The sequence below is a fragment of the Lactuca virosa genome, chromosome 4 (assembly GCF_052849685.1).
Source record: "Lactuca virosa cultivar CGN04683 chromosome 4, Lactuca_virosa_CGN04683_v6, whole genome shotgun sequence".
NCBI lineage: Eukaryota > Viridiplantae > Streptophyta > Magnoliopsida > Asterales > Asteraceae > Lactuca > Lactuca virosa.
This window is the reverse complement of record NC_136429.1, coordinates 305,416,560-305,429,188: the sequence shown is the minus strand read 5'-3', so window position 1 is coordinate 305,429,188 and position 12,629 is coordinate 305,416,560.

The window sequence follows — 12,629 nt, the reverse complement described above, 5'->3', positions numbered from 1 at the left end:
ATCATCACTATAGATAGCTTCATTCCAATCCATCAGTCGATCCCTCAGCTTCCAGCTGTAATCCTCAAACCGATCATAATGATCGTTACCTTCTTGAGCCCCGCAAATCAATGCACGACCTCGAGTAAAACCCTCAAGACCTCAAAACCAACATACTCGTCTAGGTCTCTACCGATACACCCAAACCTACATCTCCACTGAGGCCCAAACAATCACTGGACCCATCTTCATGCCTGAAAAACCATAACCAAAAGATCGGAAGATACGGAACTACTACCACGAATCATGGTATCAAACCATGCTATCTCTCCCGAACAACCCTCAGAATCACTGAAACTCTCCTCGATTCGAGTAGGGATCCTGTTCTTCTAGTTATACGGGCCCAATACTACCTTCCACAGTTATCCATACTATCCTCAAGAATCATCTCGGGTCCTCTAAGACCTAATCATAATAATACTCCCAATACCTGCTTAGCAGTGAAACAACCACACTAAAATACTGTTGGATTAGGTGTCTAAGCCCATAACTATAATTGGTATGTACTTGACCCGAGAGTAGCATGGTCCATTTTGGGTTGCATTCACCAGAACAATCTGATAGGATGAATATTTGAGAAAGAGGTTATTTGTGATTTATTAATATATTATACGTGTAATATATTAATTGAGAAATCGTATTATTTCATTAGTATTAATAAAGAATTAATTTGGAATTAATTTAGTGATCAAAAGAGACTAATTAAATTAACAGGGACTGATTATGTAAATTAGTGATACATATGGTTTGGGCTATTGATCCATGATGGGATAAGTTTATGTGAGAGTCCATGAAGAGTTAATCCATATGAGTTGTTGGATTATAAGCCTAAGTGTATGGATTAGGGTTTACAAGTGACCCTTGGAATCCTACACTATATATATATATATATATATATATATATATATATATATATATATATATATATATGTATATATATATATATATATATATGTATATATCTAACCCCTTAGCCAAAATCGGTTAACACAAGTGTTACAACAAGAGTATAGCCGATTTTGGTGTGCATAACCTCTCTCTCATGTCCTCCAATTGTTTGTGGTGTTTTGTGAACCATTTGAAGCATCACACTTGAGGTGCTAAGCTTTTAAAAGGCCAAAACTCTACAAGCTAGAACAAAGAGATAATTGTTTAACTTGTTCTATGTTTCAAATATCAAGTTGTATGCTAGTTATAGGTTTCATGCTTTGGATATTTTTTGTTGCATGTTTAACTAGAGAAAACATAAATCCAAAGCATTAAGGTTGTATATGTACCATAGGGATGTTAGAGTACATAAAACCCAACAGTGGTATTAGATCCATGGGTAGTTTTCTGTTATATAGATGCATTTGTTAATTTTCAAAATTGGAAAAAAAATTGAAAAACTGCATTCTGCCAGCAAGAACTCGACGAGTCCACTATGGAACTCGACGAGTTCATGATGAACTCGACGAGTCCATAAGCTGACTCGATGAGTTGGGCAGTCTGTTGGCAAAAAATTTCAAGTTTTTGGCTTGTTTTGGATTAGGATCATTACCACAAACTGTTTTGGTTCATAAAATTTGATTTTGTTGATATGGTAATGATTATCCCCATCCAATAACATGATGATTGCCAAATTTTAAGATAATTACTTGATTTTGTGAATAACTAATTATTTGTTAAATTTGAATCATTTTGCTATAAGAGTTGCATTAGGTCATATTGGTAAAAGATAAAAAATATATGATTATTTTTATTAGTTTTAAATTTGATCTAAATGTTTTAAGAGGTTACAAAACTTGTCATCAAGTTTTGGAACTCAAAAGTTTTAAGGAGTTACAAAATTAAGTCCATAAGTTATGGAATCCAAAAGTTTTCAAGACTTTCATAACTTTCCCTCAAGTTATGGAATATGAAAAGTCTCATGCATGAAAACATTAACTCTTGTAATTGAAATGTTTCAAAAGATGCAACACTTACGTTCATAACTTTAAAATTAATTAAATAGTTTTTAGTTTTGAATTTTTATATTTAGCACCTTGATGTTTTGAATAGTTCAAATTACATCTTTATGGATTTCATTAAAGTAATTAAATGTTTAATTAAAAGAGAAGACTAATGAATCCATAATCACATTGTTCAAGTTTAATTAAATTAAGAGTATATTTTAATTAATAGATTAAACCGCAAAGTATTTTAAAAGTTTAAAATACACCCTTATACTATATAAAATTAAATGTTTAATATATTATATATGTATAAGTTAAAAAGTTAGGCTTACCGTTAGTAGGCCTCATTCACGAAGCTGGTCTATAAGGGGTGTTTAAGGAAGCGACCTGTAAAATGACTGTCATTGGGTATCCACTCTTACCCACCGCACCCTTGACCCGTGGAGGTTCGTTAGCCGAACGGGTTTGATAGGACACTTAAATCCTGATTAAAAGTATCATGAAATACAAAGTAACTAAACACTTTATAAATTACCAATCTTAGTTACTTTAGGAAAAATGTGAATTTGATGCTAACCCATGAAATTACACATTATAGCTTATTGGTCAGTTAGTGGAGCGTGTATGTTAACCGGCACACTAATGTCGACTAATAAAGGATGACAATGGGTTTCTCGTAAATTATCATTGAGTAATGGAGCGTGTGTGGTTAACCGGGACATTGATTAGGTGATTAATGACATCGAGAGTACCAAGGTAATTTGCATGGTTATTCACACCTTATTTGTGAACCTCGGTATCCCAGTCACAAACTTGAAGGGCATAATCGAGATTAAACATGTCATTGAAAAGTTCAATGAATCTCAAAAGAATCTACGAATTTCAATTCATTTAAGACCTAATATTCATTTTCGTTTTTCATGGTGGAAATTGGCAAATCGTCATTTACCTACCTTCAAATATTTTGCAATTGGATTACGGCATCCCTCTTTCGAATTGCAGAATATTGTGTTGGGTCCTAGCCTTAATATTTCATTTGGGTGTTATATTAAGGACTTAAATCAATTAACTTGAATTTCTCCCATGTAGATGTCTATTTTTGACAACTATGGTCTTCCCAAATCTTATGGAAAAAGCTTTCATCATGAAGATGATGTTCACAGAAATCATACTTCACTTCCTCCACCTCCTGCAATTATTCTCCCTGACCCACGTGTTCGTCGACTTGAAAAGTTCATGGTCACTCAAGCTCTATTGGCAAGCAAACATGAAGATGGAAAATCTTTATGTGCTCACGTCTTGGACATAAAGTTGCATGTTGACAGGTTAGGAATGTTGGTTATCATGTTCCCAAGGGAGCTGGTTGTTGACTTGGTTCTTCTGTCACTTTCAAAGTCGTATAATGAGTTTGTTAAACACTACTATGTGAAATATCAGGACGTGACCCTTATCGATCTAACATATCTGCTAATTGTTGCTGAATCAGGAATGATTTGGTGCACTAGTAAAGAAGAATTGATTGGAAGATCTACTTCCCAAGCTGCCATGGACAAAAGCAATGTCATGGGCAATCCAGAAATGATTCCTTCTCCTAAGGGAAAGGAATTGGTCGTGGTCAAAAGTTTTGGTCATAAGAGAAAAGCCAGTTCTGAGATAGCTCCATGTATCAATGCCAAAGAGTCCACTTGTTTCTACTGCTATTTGAAGGGACATTGGAAGCGAAGCTTCCCTGACTACCTGAGAGATCTAAGAGATGGTAAAATCAAATTATATGGTTCTACTTCAGGTAAGTTCACTATCTAACTCTATTAAGTTCCTACTTATAGATTCTTAATACATGATGTGATAAGATTGCATTTTGATGTTTTGTAGGATCGAAGAAACGAAAGGAAGCTTAAAAGAAGAGTATGCAGAGTCTGATCGCGAAGAGATGGATTTTGACCGCATCGTTTGGTGATCAGATTTTTGAACTGCAACTTAAGAGTTATGATAGATTGCTTAGAAATATTTAGTAACATAGTTTCATTTGTAATTGCATTGTAAGAATAACTTTTCCGCAATTTTATAAATAAAGAAAATTTTTGTTTTTATCTTATTTTTTAAATTTCCTTGCAATGGCATTTTTGAAAATTGATGTTTGTATGTTTCTATTTTTAGCAATATGGATTTGATTATTTTGTTTGTGGTAGTGTCTGAATTTACCAAATAAGGAAATATTCTCATCACCAAGTTTCAATTGGACAGAAACTTGGAATCATGCAACTTGTATTGTATGATGAACGAGAACCTTCGTCTTTGGGAAATTAAAACTAATTCCTTGTTCACATCTATATGTGAGTCAAGTGAAGGACTAGGTGTGACAACCCGAAACTTCTATCTTGTACAATTGATCTGTATATCAATATTAAACTCGATTTTATCACCTTTTAACGTCGTTTAAGGGTTTTATCAAGCGTTCTAAGCCTCGTAAAATCAAAGTTTGGGTCCTATGTCGAGTAATACCAAGTCATAGTTCAACATTCGGGCCATACACCCTCTCGGGAGGAGTGTACGGCCGTACACATGGGTGTCTGGCTGCACACCCACCCCTCAACCGTACACCCACCTCTATATACAGGAGGAGACCCCTTCATTCACTCTTTTTCCCTTTTAGCTGCACACTACTTTCTCTCTCTAAAATCTTCATATAAGGACCCTCCAAAGGCTTCAAAAACATAAGTATTCTATCATCTGGCTTGTTATACTTGTAAGACTTCTTAATCTAAGCCCTAATTCATCAAGTTTTCATCTTGTTCATCACCCCTTTGAAGGTGTACGACCGCACACCTTCATAAGGTGGCCGTACACAACTTAAAGGCTCTCCAAAGTGAGAGTTTGGCCTCCATCTGCTAGTTGGACTTGGTATTAGCTTTGAAACACCTAAAAATCGACATTTTGGGCATGGATGAAGAGTGTACGGCCGCACACCCTGTGTACGGCCGCACACTCCTGTGTGCAACCGCACACACATCCTGGCGGCACACCCTCGCCGCACACACACTCTTATGGCCATACACATCCCCCATTCGATCGTTTATGGCTCCGACACTTAGTTCAAGCATTTCCAAGTCTTTAGGGTGGTTTCCCATCATGTTTTGTCGTGGAATACCTTAAATCTAATACATATATGCGTACTATATGTTAATAGGATCTGCTTGCGTACGAAACATCAGTTGACACTCAGCACTCGTAACCGATCTTACACCCGAATCCTACGTTAAACTGTGAGTTAATACCCCTACGCTTTCATAAGTTTTTATAACGTTTTCAGGGGGGGGGGGAATACAAGCCAAACATAAAGGTTTTCACAACTTAAAAACTGATGCAATTACAATGATTTCATGTTAAACATTTAGATACTTTATCCCTTTTGTAAAATGCGGAGCATAAGGGGCGTTTTCTAAACATAATTGCATAGTTTTCAGAACAGTACATGAACACAACTTACCAGTCAAACTATAATAGGTATAGTTTGGGGATTTCATTACCAGTTTTACAGAATCAAACTCCAAGCAAAGTCAAACATATAAACTATGACATATTTAGTTTACCCATACAGATAACAAGAGTAACTTACTGAATAATTATTTTGTGTGTAATTATTTATACTCTACAACGTATACAACGATTTCGAACTCGAGAACAACCAAACAACACGTAAACTAGTTAATACCGGATTGTGAGACTTATCTTCGTTATGCCCTTCGGGGTACCAATAAATCCTCTCCGTTAGTATAACCAGAGTCTCCTGGAGGGAGAGCGTGGAATTAGTGAATAGATCTATTCGGAATTGACAATCCCGCACCTGAACTGTTAGCTACAGTTAGGCGGTCACGCCTGGGGTGACAAATTTTGGAATCGTACGATGCCTAAAGAAACGTCAAGGAGGTCACTGGTCATATTAGTATGGTTATACGACTCACAATAAGTATAAACTAACCTTTGTTTACGTGATTGCTTTCTTCAATAGTTTTATTTTAAGTAATGAAACTACTTATCTACTTACTGGAGGGTATTCCAGGGAATTAACTCTTGGTTTATTTGAATAATAAAACTACTTACATACTGGTAGTAGCCAGGGCTTACCAAACGAAACATACCTTACTTACTGGTGGTAGCCAGGGTTTTCAAACGAATCTTACTTTTCATACAGTAATCAACAAACATGTTAGAAAATATTGGATTTTCTTGGGAAGCATGCATACTATTTCGAAAATCGATAACGAAGGTTTTCGTTACAAACGATATTTTCTATAATGAAAAGGAATCAATTTTACAAATTCAGTGACTAGTTTCGACTACAAAAACATGCTTATGAACTCACCAGCTTTATGCTGATACGTTTTCAAAATCGCTTGTATTCTCAGGGCAACTATAGACAGGTACTTATGCCAGCTTTTGGAGAAGACGGAGCATTTTGGATTCTCGTCTTTATCTTTTGCTACTTTTGAATATACTGATATGTACAAACTATGTTTTCAAACAGATGTAAATATTTATGATGCAATGTAATGGTTGTGTTTACTTTGCTTACTATGATACAACTATTGTGATACTACGTATGACGTCACCCGCCCCCAAACGTTTCCGCCGTCCGTTCTGACGGTTCGGAGGTGTGACAGATTGGTATCAGAGCTATTGTTTATAGTGAACTAAGTATACCGAACCTTACGTGGTATACAACTATAAACACTAAGGGGCTGAAGTGCTCTAAACTAAAAGTATACAAGCATACCTACATACCAGAAACAATATTATGGGTAGAACAAAACAGAAGTATTTGGATGTTGGACACTGCGGTTAAACCTGGGTAGTTATGTAATCATGTCTAGGGTCAATATAGCCTGATCAACTATATTCATTCGAGACATGACCAACATGTTCTTGGGAGTGACTGTGGGGTTGTAGCAGGCCTAAAACTTACCAAGTATCCATACAACAAGACGTCGATAGAACAAATCAGACAACCTAAAATACTATAGGAGTATTTTACCATAGTCAAATTCATTGCAGAGATTCTCTTCCAAGTGTTACTACTTATTCCTTTTAGCGATAACTTATTTGCATTGGTAGCTTTTCCTTGTTTATCGCTTAGTAGAACACTCTAGCTATCGTAGTGAGGTATATATTGTTTCATATCTCTTGATTCGATTCCAGAGGACTTACCATCCTCTTCTTCCTGGTTGTTTCTAGAACAAGATGCCTCCCCGATGAAGACCTATCAGAAGGAACGACAACACACCACCGCCACCGCCACCTCCTCAGTTCGATCCTGCCATGTTCCAGGTAGCTGTTACTACTGTTGTGGCTGCTGCAATGACACAGATTAATCCTGGCGGATCTGGCGGGTCGGGAGATGGTACTGATCCCCAAAATCCTGAAGGAAGTCAAGGGCACCAGAAGGAGTGCTCCTATAAAGAATTCATGACTGCGAAACCCACATCCTTCGCCGGCAATGGAGGTGTTATTGCCCTGACTCGATGGTTCGAGAAGATCGAGTCTATCTTCGAAATTTGTTCCTATTCTGAAGCTAACAAGGTGAAATTTGCCGCTTGCACTTTCACCAACAGAGCATTGATCTAGTGGAATTGTCGGGTCAAATCTTTAACTCTGCCAATAGCAAATGATGTGGGTTGGGAGAGCTTGAAGGAGCTCATGCTAGCTGAGTACTGCCCACGGGGCGAGATGCAGAAACTGGAGCACGAGCTATGGAACTTGAAGATGAAAAGTTCTGACATTGCTGCCTACACTTTTAGGTTCGAAGACCTAGCACTTCTTTGCCCGGGAATGGTCACCCCAGAGAGCAAGAAGATTGAAAGATATATCTGGGGATTGACGCCCCCAACTCAAGGGAATGTCTTGGCCGCCAGGTCAAACACTTTTGACAGCGCCAAGTGTTTGGCACAGACTCTCATAGATCACGGCGTTGATCTCGATAGTATGACAGCCACTCCTAAACCAGCTAAGGGAACTGGTGAGAAAAGAAAGTTCTGGAAGCAACGAAAGGGCCAGTCTTCGCAGGAGCCCTCCAAGAAACAACATACGGTGGCAGTTCACGCTGCTACTACTCCTGCCGCTGCTCCTGCAACTCAAGCACCTACCAGTGGATATACTGGTACCCTCCCTTGGTGCAGTAAGTGCAATTATCATCACCGCATCCCCGGCCCATGTCGCGAAATGCTCTGCAACAACTGTGGTAAGAAGGGCCACCTGACTCGAGGCTGCAGAAACCCAGTCCAACCAACCGATCAGGCCCCTGGAGCAGGTGTTGGTCAAGCCTATTATGGTTGTGGGGAAGTCGGGCATTTCAAGAGAAACTGCCCCAAAGAATCAACGATCGGAAACGCAGGGAGAGTGCTATCTATGGGGCAAGAGGAGGCCGTTGCTGACCCTACCGTCGTCATGGGTACGTTCCTCCTTGACAAGTCTTATGCATGCATTCTTTTCGATTCTGGTGCGGAGAGAAGTTTTGTTAGTCATGAATTCAAACATATTCTTAAACATAAACCTCAACCCTTAACTAAAACATTTACCATCGAGATGGCTAACGGTGAGAAAGAGAGCACTAAAGATATAATCTGCGGTTGCACCCTTACCTTAAATGATCATTCTTTTCCCATCGACCTTATGCCAATTTCTATAAAAAGCTTTGATGTCATCATCGGCATGGATTGGTTGTGCTCCAATCCTGCTAATATCCTTTGTTACAAAAAAGCCATTCGTCTCAATCTTTCCTCTGATGAAGCTCTCATGATCTATGGCGATAAACTCAGTTCAAACCTCCGCATCATTTCATGCATCAAAGCCCAGAAACTTCTGCGAAAGGAATGTCATGCATTCCTAGCTCATGTCATTAACGAGAAGCAGGAAGTTAAAGACCTCGAGAGCATCCCCGAAGTCTGCAACTTTCCTGATGTCTTTCCCGAAGAGCTTCCGAGAATTCCTCCCGAACGTCAAGTCGAGTTTCGCATTGACTTAATCCCCGGAGGTACCCTCGTGGCTAAATCTCCATACCACTTAGCGCCAGCAGAAATGCAGGAGCTATCTAGTCAGCTCAATGAGCTGCTTAGCAAAGGATTCATCAGACCGAGTTCCTCACCCTGGGGAGCCCCGATCTTGTTCGTGAAAAAGAAGGATGGATCCTTCCGGATGTGTATTGACTATCGTGAACTAAACAAACTCACCGTTAAGAACGGTTACCCTCTTCCTCGAATCGACGACCTCTTCGATCAACTTCAAGGAGCCAGTTACTTCTCCAAAATAGACCTAAGATCAGGGTACCATCAGCTGCGAGTCCATGAGAGTGAAGTTCCTAAGACATCATTTCGGACTCGGTATGGTAACTACGAATTTGTAGTGATGCCCTTCGGTCTAACCAACGCACAGGCGGTATTCATGGATCTGATGAATCGGGTGTGCCATTCTTTCCTGGACAAGTTCGTAATCGTGTTCATCGACGATATACTTGTCTATTCCAGAAGTGAGGAGGATCATCGACAGCATTTGAGATCGGTGCTGGAAACCTTAAGGACGGAGAAGCTGTACGTGAAATTCTACAAGTGCGAATTCTGGATTCGAAAAGTAACCTTCCTAGGTCACGTGGTAAGCGAGGAAGGCATACACGTGGACCCCTCCAAAATCAAAGCGATAGAGAACTGGTCAGCACCGAAGACGCCCACAGAAATCCGTCAATTCTTGGGTCTCGCTGGCTACTATCGCAAATTTATCCAGAATTTTTCCAAAATTGCCAAACCCTTAACCACTCTTACTCAGAAAGGCGTACCCTTTTGTTGGAGTGAAAAGCAAGACACTACGTTCCAAACGTTGAAGCGGGCCCTATGCAGCGCACCTATCTTGTCTCTGCCCAAAGGGACGGAGGACTTCGTTGTCTACTGTGATGCATACAATCAAGGCCTAGGCTGTGTGCTCATGCAACGGGGAAAAGTCATTGCTTATGCCTCCAGACAACTGAAAGCACACGAAGTCAACTACACAACGCACGACTTGGAATTGGGAGCAGTGGTCTTCGCATTAAAGATATGGAGACATTATCTCTACGGAACCAAGTGCACTATCTTCACTGACCATAAAAGCCTGCAGCACGTCTTCGACCAGAAGGAGTTGAACATGAGGCAACGGCGATGGGTAGAGCTGCTCAGCGACTATGAGTGCGAAATACGCTACCATCCCGGCAAAGCCAATGTGGTGGCAGATGCCCTTAGCCGGAAGGAATGCTCAGGTCGTAGAGTGAAGGCACTGACCATGATCATCCATTCCCATTTATCCGTGCAAATCAAGGAGGCTCAGTTGGAAGCCTTAAAATCAGAGAACATGCGGGGTGAAGCCTTGAGAGGAATGGAAAAGAACCTAGAGATCAAGGGAGACGGAGTCTATTATTTCATGGACCGGATCTGGACCCTAAAGTTTGGTGGTTACAGAGAGGTTGTCATGAACGAAGCTCACAGGACCAGATACTCCATTCATCCAGCTTCGGATAAAATGTATCTCGATCTCAAGAAGTTGAATTGGTGGCCAAACATGAAAGAAGAGATCGCTATCTTCGTGGTCAAGTGCCTGACTTGCACCAAGGTGAAGGTCGAATATCAGAAGCCCTCAGGTCTACTCCACTAGCCGGATATACCTGAGTGGAAGTGGGAAAGGATTACTATGGATTTTATCACCAAATTACCCAAATCTTCGAGTGGGTATGACACCATCTGGGTAATAGTCGATCGATTGACGAAATCCGCTCACTTCCTACCAATCAAAGAAACTTTCAAAATGGAGAGACTCACGCGAATCTACATCCAAGAGGTAGTCCGAGTGTACGGTGTGCCTGTATCGATTATCTCCGATGGAGATAGCAGGTTCACCTCGAGATTTTGGCAGTCCCTGCAGAAAGCTCTTGGAACTAAGCTGGATATGAGCACAGCTTACCATCCTCAAACAGATGGACAAAGTGAGAGAACCATCCAGACTTTGGAAGACATGTTGAGAGCATGTGTCATTGACTTCGGTAAGTCGTGGGACACCCATTTGCCCTTGGTCGAGTTTTCCTATAACAACAGTTACCATACCAGCATCAAGGCTGCGCCTTTCGAAGCCCTCTATGGTCGCAAGTGCAGATCCCCTCTGTGCTGGGCTGAGGTGGGCGACACGCAACTAGCCAAGGGGCAAGTCCCTGACAGCACTCTCACTGGTCCAGAAATCATCCGTGAAACCACAGAAAAGATCATACAAATCCGAGAACGACTGAAAGCCTCACGAGATAGACAAAAGAGCTACGCCGATAAACGACGAAAACCCTTGGAGTTCCAGGTTGGAGACCGTGTTCTGTTGAAGGTCTCGCCCTGGAAAGGCATGATACGCTTCGGAAAGCATGGAAAGCTAAATCCAAGATACATAGGACCCTTCGAGATCCTCGCTAGGATCGGTCCCGTAGCCTACAAACTTCGTTTACCGCAAGAACTTAGCAACATTCATCCTGTCTTCCACGTTTTGAATCTTAAGAAATGCGTAGCCGACGAAACCCTTACGATTCCTATCGACGAGATTGAGATCAACGAGAACTTGAACTTTGTGGAAGAACCAGTCGAAATCATGGATAGAGAGATCAAACGAATAAAGCAAAGTCGCATCCCGATAGTGAAGGTTCCCTGAAATGCCAAGCGGGGACCTGAATTCACTTGGGAGCGCGAAGATCAGATGAAACAGAAATATCCACATCTCTTTCCCTCTAACGGGGGGATGATGTGACAACCCGGAACTTCTATCATGTACAATTGATCTGTATATCAATATTAAACTCGATTTTATCACCTTTTAACGCCGTTTAAGGGTTTGATCAAGCGTTCTAAGCCTCGTACAATCAAAGTTTGGGTCCTAGGTCGAGTAATACCAAGTCATAGTTCAACATTCGGGCCATACACCCTCTCGGGAGGAGTGTACGGCCGTACACAGGCCGCACACCCACCCCTCAACTGTACACCCACCTCTATATAAAGGAGGAGACCCCTTCATTCACTTTTTTTCCCTTTTGGCTGCACACTACTTTCTCTCTCTAGAATCTTCATATAAGGACCCTCCAAAGGCTTCAAAAACATAAGTATTCTATCATCTAGCTTGTTATACTTGTAAGACTTCTTAATCAAAGCCCTAATTCATCAAGTTTTCATCTTGTTCATCACCCCTTTGAAGGTGTACGGTCGCACACCTTCATAAGGTGGCCGTACACACCTTAAAGGCTCTCCAAAGTGAGAGTTTGGCCTTCATCTGCTAGTTGGACTTGGTATTAGCTTTGAAACACCTAAAAATAGACATTTTGGGCATGGATGAAGAGTGTACGGCCGCACACCCCTGTGTACGGCTGCCCACACCCTCTGTACGGCCGCACACTCCTGTGTGCAACCGCACACACATCCTGGCCGCACACCCTGGCCGCACACACACTCTTATGGCCATACACCTCCCCCGTTCGATCGTTTATGGCTCCGACACTTAGTTCAAGCATTTCCAAGTCTTTAGGGTGGTTTCCTGTCATGTTTTCTCATAGAATACCTTAAATCTAATACATATATGTGTACTATATGTTAATAGGATCCGCTTGCATACGAAACA